Source organism: Nicotiana tabacum, chromosome 22 (genome assembly GCF_000715075.1).
Source record: "Nicotiana tabacum cultivar K326 chromosome 22, ASM71507v2, whole genome shotgun sequence".
Classification (NCBI taxonomy): Eukaryota; Viridiplantae; Streptophyta; class Magnoliopsida; order Solanales; family Solanaceae; genus Nicotiana; species Nicotiana tabacum.
Genome location: NC_134101.1, coordinates 83562559 through 83571592, shown reverse-complemented (window position 1 = coordinate 83571592; position 9034 = coordinate 83562559). Strand labels below are relative to the sequence as shown.

At 40.2% G+C, this 9034-nt stretch overlaps 1 long non-coding RNA gene across 1 annotated transcript; it reads right to left on the bottom strand.

The window, feature by feature from the left end:
- Positions 1-483: 483 nt before the first annotated feature.
- On the bottom strand, positions 484-2278 carry LOC142176494 (uncharacterized). The gene is made up of 3 exons (XR_012705145.1): positions 2176-2278; positions 1776-1843; positions 484-751 (listed from the first exon to the last, which is right to left on the bottom strand). It is a non-coding gene; the product is annotated as an uncharacterized LOC142176494 (long non-coding RNA).
- Between the last annotated feature and the right edge of the window lie 6756 nt (positions 2279-9034).

Sequence of the window (9034 nt, the reverse complement as noted above, 5' to 3'; positions counted from 1 at the left end):
TTCCACCCACTTTTACTTTTATTTTTTTTACTCCATACTTCCCTTTTTCTTATTTTTTATATCTCACCCGAAAATAAAAAAAATAATATTTTTCCGTTTTTTTTATTATTTAAAAAATAAAAATAAAAAATAAAATAATAATAATAGTAATAATTCACCTTTACACAAGACCAGAATGAATACAAGAAATCCGTCGTCAGTGTAGTAGTGAATAGTGTCAAATAGTTCCAAACAGTCCCAAATAGTAGCGCTACAGTGTCCAAACAGTGAATGGAACAGTAGATCCCGCTACTGTTCATCGCGGAAAAAAGTGGCGATCTGAGCTCGATGGACATAATGGCCGACGACCAGCCTTAATCTATGGCTGGTTAGCCATCAATTGTCGCGACCCAAATTCCGGTCGTGATGGCGCCCAACACACTACTAGGCAAGCCCGACCATTATTCAACACTTAACCCAATTTATCAAAAATAGCGGAAAGAAATATCAATTAAGCAAGATTAAAGTACTGAAGATTTTAACAAAATACACAATATAATCTCACTAGGACCCGGTGTCACGAATCTGAGCCTCTAGAATACAGAATATCATCCTAATACACGGTATATCCAAAGTCCGATAATGCGGAAATAAAGAGATAGGATAGGAGGGAGAAGATCAATGGCTGCGAACGCCGTGCAGCTACCTCGATACTCCCAGAGGCTGGATCTGCTGATCAACTGGATCTACTAAGCCTGAGACTGCCCTGGATCTGCACACAAGGTGCAGGGAGTAAAGTGAGTACTCCGACCCAGTGAGTAATAAAAGTAACTACAGTCCGAAGATAAAAAAATCCAATAAATACACAAAGTAAGCTACAATCCGAATATACAGCAACATATGAAACTGAGCAGCTAAACACCAGTATAAATACAAATACATGAATGCAATGCAATGCATATGATGGTACATTCCAGTACCCACTGCGGCGTGCAATCCGAGCTATCCATATTTATTTATCGTCGACGGCGCTCACTGGGGGTGTGTACAGACTCCGGAGGGGCTCCTACAGCTCAAGCGCAATATCTTGGTCAGTCATTGTTACCTGACCGGTCAGCCATTGTTACCTGACCAATTTATATCATACAGTGTCATTGTTACCATTGTTCAAGTATATCATCCAGTGTCATTGTTACCACTATTTCAAGTATATCACACAGTGTCATTGTTACCACTGTTTCAAGTATATCACACAGTGTCATTGTTACCACTGTTTCAAGTATATCACACAGTGTCATTGTTACCACTGTTTCAAGTATATCACACAGTGTCATTGTTACCACTATTTCAAGTCACTTTATAATCAGTCCAGAAAATAATATAATAAGCTCATTGGGCATTTATAAAACAGAAGTTCCCAGCCCAGAATACATTTAAAAATATCATCTAAGTTTTCAACACTTAGAATTATGGCTGAGTTTGCAAAACAGCATTTAAAACCTTGGACTGAAATTAAATGATATGCAAATCATGTTAAGCAGTAATATCAATCCTCGAAGGATTTTACAAATCGGCACAAGGCCCCTAACATGGCATCAAGCCCAGTAATATCAATGAAGTATGTGTATCAATCACCAGTATAGTATAAACATCACACGGGATGGACCAAGTCACAATCCCCAATAGTATCCGACCCCGCACTCGTCATGGAGTGCGTGTCACGCCTCAATATAGCGTTACGATGTGAAAGTCCGGGGTTTCAAACCCTCAGAACAACATTTACATCTATTACTCACCTCAAGATGGCCAAAAGTCTACTCCGCGATGCCCTTTCCTTTCAAATCGACCTCCTCGTGCGTCGAATCTTGCCAAAACCACAAGGAATATATTACAATAGGCTAAGGGAATATAACCCAATCAAATAGACTCGAAAAATATCGAAAATCACGAAATTTGCAAAACCCGAGCCCCGGGCCCACTTCTCGAAAAATTACGAAAGTCACATCACCGGATTCCTCGTCTCACCACGAGTCCGTACATATAAAATTTACCAAAATCGGAGTTTATTTGACCCCTCAAATCACCAAATCTTATTTTCAAATCCCTAGGCCTAAATCCTCAATTTTTCTACAATTTTCATGCTCAAATCCATACATAATTGATGTACTTAACTCAAAATAGGTGGAGATAACTTACCTTCACATTGATGATGAAAATCCCCTCTTGAAGCTCCCCAAAAATCGTCCATTCTTTGAAGAAATGAAGAAAAGTGAGCTAAATCCGTGTATAAAAGAATCTGCCTGTGTTTCGTCGAGTTGTACATTGCACTTGTGCTATAGAAGTTGTACATCCTATTAAAATTGTTCCTTGTCGGACACCTTCTGTTTAAACACCCATAACGTCTTGTATAAATATTCAAATGACAAACGGTTTGATGATTTAGAAACTAGACTCAAAGATCTTTAATTTGATAGGTTGTACACCATATAACTCTTTATATATCCCGAGATATGAGCTTCTAAATTGCATCGTAAATTCTGCCGAAATTGCTCCAGCAGCCCTTTTCGATCCATCGTAACTTTCTGAGATGATATCCAAATCGCGAATGGTTTAACTTTCCGAAAACTAGAATGTATGGGCTACAACTTTCGTGTTTTGTACTTTTTCCGATTTTGTATAGATTACAATATATGAGCTTCCAAACTGGACTACTCGCACCTAAAATTTTCTGGGCACAACAGAATTTTCTGCAATTTTCTGCAATTTTTCCTAAGTCCGAAATCACTCCGAGACACTTCCAAAACACTCCCGAGCCCTCGGGGCTCCAAACCAAATATGAACACTGACTCTAAAACATCACACGAACTTGCTCGAGCGATCAAATCACCAAAATAACATCAAAATCAATGACTTGAGCCTTAAATCCAAGAATTCTTTCAAATTTCATAAACTTTCAAATTTTCCAATTTAAGGCCGAAACCCGTCAAACAACGTCCGTTTGTAACCAAACTTTACAAGAAGTGCTTAACCAACATATATGACCTGTACCGGGCATCGGAACCAAAATACGAGCCCGATACCATTACTTTCTGATCAAATTTCATTTTCATTTTCCTTAAACATTTTCAGAAAACAATTTCACGAAAAATTTCATTTCTCGGGCCTGGGACCTCGGAATTCGATTCTGAATACACGTTCAACTCCCATATTTTTCTATGGAGCTTTCGAGACCAAAAAATCACGGGTCCGGGTCCGTTTACCAAAAATGTTGACCAAAGTCAACTTTAACAATATTAAATATCAAAATTTTCCAAATTTTCCCCATAATTCATATATTTCAACACAAAGATATTTCGGACACACTCCTAAGTCCCAAATAACCTAACGAAGCTACCCAAACCATAAAATTCGCATTTTGAATCCGATATCAAAATTTCCACTTCCGGCCAAATTTTCTCAAAAACCTTCAATTTTCCATCTTTAGCCGAACGGCTCCAAAATGACCTACGAACCTACGAATTCACTTCCGATCGCGCTCCCAAATCCAGAATTACCATACGGAGCTACTCCCAGTCTCGGAATCCCAAACGGACATCAATAACACTGAAATGCATTTTAAACCAAACTGATGCAATTTCTTCTAAAATTCTATCTTCCACAATAGGCGCCAAAACGCTCCCGGGTTATCCAAAACCCGATCCGGGCATACGCCCAAGTTCGAAATCATCATACGAACCTGCTGGAACCTTCGGATCCCAATTCCGAGGTCGTTTACTCAAAATTCCAATCCTAGTTCATTTCTTCAATTTTAAGCTTTCAAAATGAGAATTTCCATTTAGATTTGACTCCAAACTTCCTGAATTTTAATTCTGACCATACACACAAGTCAATATACCTGAGATGAAGCTGCTCATGGACTCAAACTGCTGAATGACGCGCCGGAGCTCAAAACGACCGGTCAGGTCGTTACAATCTCCCCCACTTAAACATATGTTCGTCCTCGAACGTGCTGAGAACTACACTGAAGTAGTCTGAAATTACTTGTTTAACACATCATGCACCTTCCCATGCAACCACTACTCCGTTGAGCACATTAGCTCGATAATTCTGTAGATATACTTATTTATTCAAGCAAATAAGCCATTAGGCCCAATTCCAACATCCTGAATTTCCCTGTCAAGCCTGTTTCCATCATACGACCACCATATCAATCTCCACACGCTGTACCCAAACATGACTGCATAACTTTGCTGAATTCACACTTTGCATCACTTTACTCATAGAATCACAATAACATTATAATAGTCGAAATTCCACGAATCTGATGCTCCCATTGCATCTCATGATCTACACAGGTCTTGCTCTAGTTTTTTTTTTCAACACCGATACGACTGAATAGATGTGCCGAAATTCACAACCAACTGCTGAATCAACAATTCATTGGATCTACACTCCTCACAAGTTCCATTACCTTGTCCCAAACCAAAGAATGATCTTTGCTCTATAATATACTTCATATAATAAGTTTGCACTGACCCCAAATCTAGTAACCTCGTCTCACCCAGTACGAACTGCTCAGGCAATAAGCCACCTCAGACATAATCAAAAATCCCACAAGACGCCACAATGTGCCAGTATGCTATCAATTCGAACGCGATACAAAAGGAAGGCGATTTCTAGAAGGAACTACTCAACTCGCACACTAACATAGACTTCCTCAGAAAACAGGGAAACAGAACACACAAAAGCAAATATGGGCACTAAACTGAACATCACACTGTTGCGGCATGCAACCCGATCCAAACAACATACCCATGGTGGTGTGCCACCCGATCCACATATAGAGCTCACATAAGGAGATATACGTCGAGCTGAATAGCTCATCACATCAAAATACCGAATATCGGTCATAAACACACTAAGGTGCGTAATATCATTCCCAAGGAAACATATAGCGCTATAGGCTACAAACTCAAGCACAACTGAGGTGCGATACATGATCTAAGTCTCATCCTGCTCATATAACATCACCGTTGAGCGGAACCTCAACACATAAGGAATTTACCAAGCCGTCTCACAACTCATACGGTGCAATATATCTTTACATGAATTAACTGACTACGAAAGAAGACCGCGACTATCCTTCCATAAAGAGCGCATTGCTGAAATAAACACAACTGGCCTGACGTAAGGCTCACTTCCACATTTAAATCTATCCACCGACCTCAAGTCGATCCTGATCGTGCCAAGCTAGGCCAATAATCTTTCACAGGTCCATAACCCAATAAATAGAGTGCCCTCCAGGCATAAATTCTCAAATGGATGATATTACTAAAATCCTCATACTTGGTTTAAATTTCTAATTAATCAAGTGACTACATCTCACACTTATACAATATTCCTGTGGGACAAGCTCCCACCATCTTCCGAAATAATTAACGGGTCTGCACATCCAAACCACCGGCTGCACTAACGATGAAAAGCGATCAAGAATCCCTAACCAGAATGCAAAGCCTTTCTCACAGAACACCGACCTCAGGTGATACTGACGTCAATACCCATCTTACTCAAAACACTGAAACTCATATACTGCTCATCCGAGATCGTGACATCACAGTCATTGACCAAACTGCAACCTTGGTCCTTACTTCAAATTTCATACCACTCACTGCACCTCACGTGCCAATATACGATAGACGCGATTTCCATCACAACTCTGGAACCGCCAATAGGCTAATACTTCATCACATAAGACTTTCCATTTAACTCACTTCAGGAGAACTATAGCAGCATACAGGCGAATCCTCATAATCGTCAAATATGCCAATCTCTAAGTAGTTGTCCAAGCCACCATAACACTTTTTGGGATCCGCCTACTCATAATAGGCCATAACAAAAGAATGCTTCAGAATAACATCAATCACTGCGGCCGACAAGCCTCACATGCATAACTCGATCGTGCTGAACGAACCGATCACTGACACCAGTATACCAACTCAACTATGGCTAATCAATCTACTTCCTTCCAATTTATCCTTGATTGCCTTAGAAATAATAATATCTTCCTTTAACACCTAACTTATTTCAACCAAACTCACCCCGAGTGACCTTAAATCACGAGACCATGTTGTCTCAAATACCATGACCATTTCATGTCTCTCAAATGCTACACCGCAAGTCAAACCATCATAGAACATTCTGTGCCTTTCTTCATAAGCTGCTTCAAAAGCATGACTCTTAACCGTACTTATAGACTTAAAATCATTAGGCACCACACTTTACCTCTTGAATTAACTAGGACCTCTATTGAGAGCCACCCAGCTCTGACTTGGCCCCGAATGCAACCAACTCTACTGAATTTTATAACATATGAATACCCTCTCGATAAAGCACCTAGAGGGATCACTTCCCTCGAAGCCTGCACCTATACGAGGCATAAATCATGAATCTTCCCTCAAGTCTGAACATGAGCCAATAAGGCTAACCATAGCATGCATCCAACAATTCATTTACTCAAATTACCACTCATGGTCCTTTTCCGTAGCTGCAATAACCCACCAATACGCCAATAACCAGAATTCACGCAGGTAATAAACCGTGCAATCAGCTAATCAACAGCAAGCTCCCCAACTTGGCTCGAAGCCATAGATCACAACACATATACTCTATTGCTGTCGTAATATCATGGTGAGATTAAACTCACTCCATCATAAGCTTGTGGAAACACGAATCATCTGGAATTTTAACTCTTCTGAAATTCTTGCATTTACTCACACAATAGTTAAGCCCGCTCTCTAGGTGACCAATTTTTTTTTTAAGTCCTAAATTTTTCAAAATTTTCGGCAGAGCCTCCTTTGTAATTGGTCCTATCCACCTGCCAGAGAATCACCAAAACCATCCTAACAACACAGCCACAACTTGACAAAGCATCATAATGCATATCAATTACATAAATCTAAATTGATACATGGACATGTGTTGCACCTATTTGAATCATAACACATAGAAAATACCCTTCAACCCTCCATTATTGGGTTATTCAACCAAGTAGGAACATATTCTTCCTTTAATATTTTCGACCTTCAAGGTGGTCTCCTTGACTCAACGATTTTGTCATAATACATTTACGGAAGCGATCTCAGCTCCCAGACTTATCTAACTAGGAGACACGAAAAATATTCTTCACGCGCCTATAACTCGGGCTACTCAACAAATCACAATAAGAAACGAATCACTTAGCAGTTCATATACTATCCAGTAGGCTTTTTCGCCACTACCAAGTCGTACAAATACACCTCGCAACACTAACATACTTATCACGTGGATATCCAACCGCCATTCCGGCTAACAAGGACAATAATGAACATATGAGTTCAAAACACTTCCTCACAAAATCAGCACCTCGGTGCTCAAGCCATTGGCAAAGATTTGGCCTCAAGTCCTCCAGACTGGTCTAACTTCAAACTCACAGATATTACACCTCGCCCCTCGATCGGGGAATCAAAAGCCATCGAGACACATCTGATACTGAGCGCCCGTTGGTGCATACGATCACGCGGAAGGAATTTCAAAAGTTTCTTTTCAAGCTGAATCAAGGACGCACGATAAGAATTCAAGAATGTGAAGTTTTCCTAAAGGTTCGGCAGCCTCTCAAGGATAAGTACAGACGTCTCCGTACCGATCCGCGAGACTCTACTAAACTGGCTCATGACTCGCGAGACCAAGTAACCTAGGCTCTGATACCAACTTGTCGCGACCCAAATCCCGGTCGTGATGGCGCCCAGCACACTACTAGGCAAGCCCGACCATTATTCAACACTTAACCCAATTTATCAAAAATAGCGGAAAAAAATATCAATTAAGCAAGATTAAAGTACTGAAGATTTTAACAAAATACACAATATAATCTCACTAGGACCCGGTGTCACGAATCTGAGCCTCTAGAATACAGAATATCATCCTAATACACGGTATATCCAAAGTCCGATAATGCGGAAATAAAGAGATAGGATAGGAGGGAGAAAATCAATGGCTATGAACGCCGTGCAGCTACCTCGATACTCCCAGAGGCTGGATCTGCTGATCAACTAGATCTACTGAGCCTAAGACTGCCCTGGATCTGCACACAAGGTGCAGGGAGTAAAGTGAGTACTCCGACCCAGTGAGTAATAAAAGTAACTACAGTCCGAAGATAAGAAAATCCAGTAAATATACAAAGTAAGCTACAATCCGAATATACAGCAACATATGGAACTAAGCAGCTAAACACCAGTATAAATACAAATACATGAATGCAATGCAATGCATATGATGGTACATTCCAGTACCCACTGCGGCGTGCAGCCCGAGCCATCCATATTTATTTATCGTCGACGGCGCTCACTGGGGGTGTGTACAGACTCCGGAGGGGCTCCTACAGCCCAAGCGCAATATCTTGGTCAGTCATTGTTACCTGACCGGTCAGCCATTGTTACCTGACCAATTTATATCATACAGTGTCATTGTTACCACTGTTCAAGTATATCATCCAGTGTCATTGTTACCACTATTTCAAGTATATCACACAGTGTCATTGTTACCACTATTTCAAGTATATCACACAGTGTCATTGTTACCACTATTTCAAGTATATCACACAGTGTCATTGTTACCACTGTTTCAAGTCACTTTATAATCAGTCCAGAAAATAATATAATAAGCCCCTTGATAATCAGTCCAGAAAATAATATAGTAAGCCCATTGGGCATTTATAAAACAGAAGTTCCCAGCCCGGAATACATTTAAAAATATCATCTAAGTTTTCAACACTTAGAATTATGGCTGAGTTTGCAAAACAGCATTTAAAACCTTGGACTGAAATTAAATGATATGCAAATCATGTTAAGCAGTAATATCAATCCTAGAAGGATTTTACAAATCGGCACAAGGCCCCTAACATGGCATCAAGCCCAGTAATATCAATGAAGTATGTGTATCAATCACAAGTATAATATAAACATCACACGGGATGGACCAAGTCACAATCCCAAATAGTATCCGACCCCGCACTCGCCAT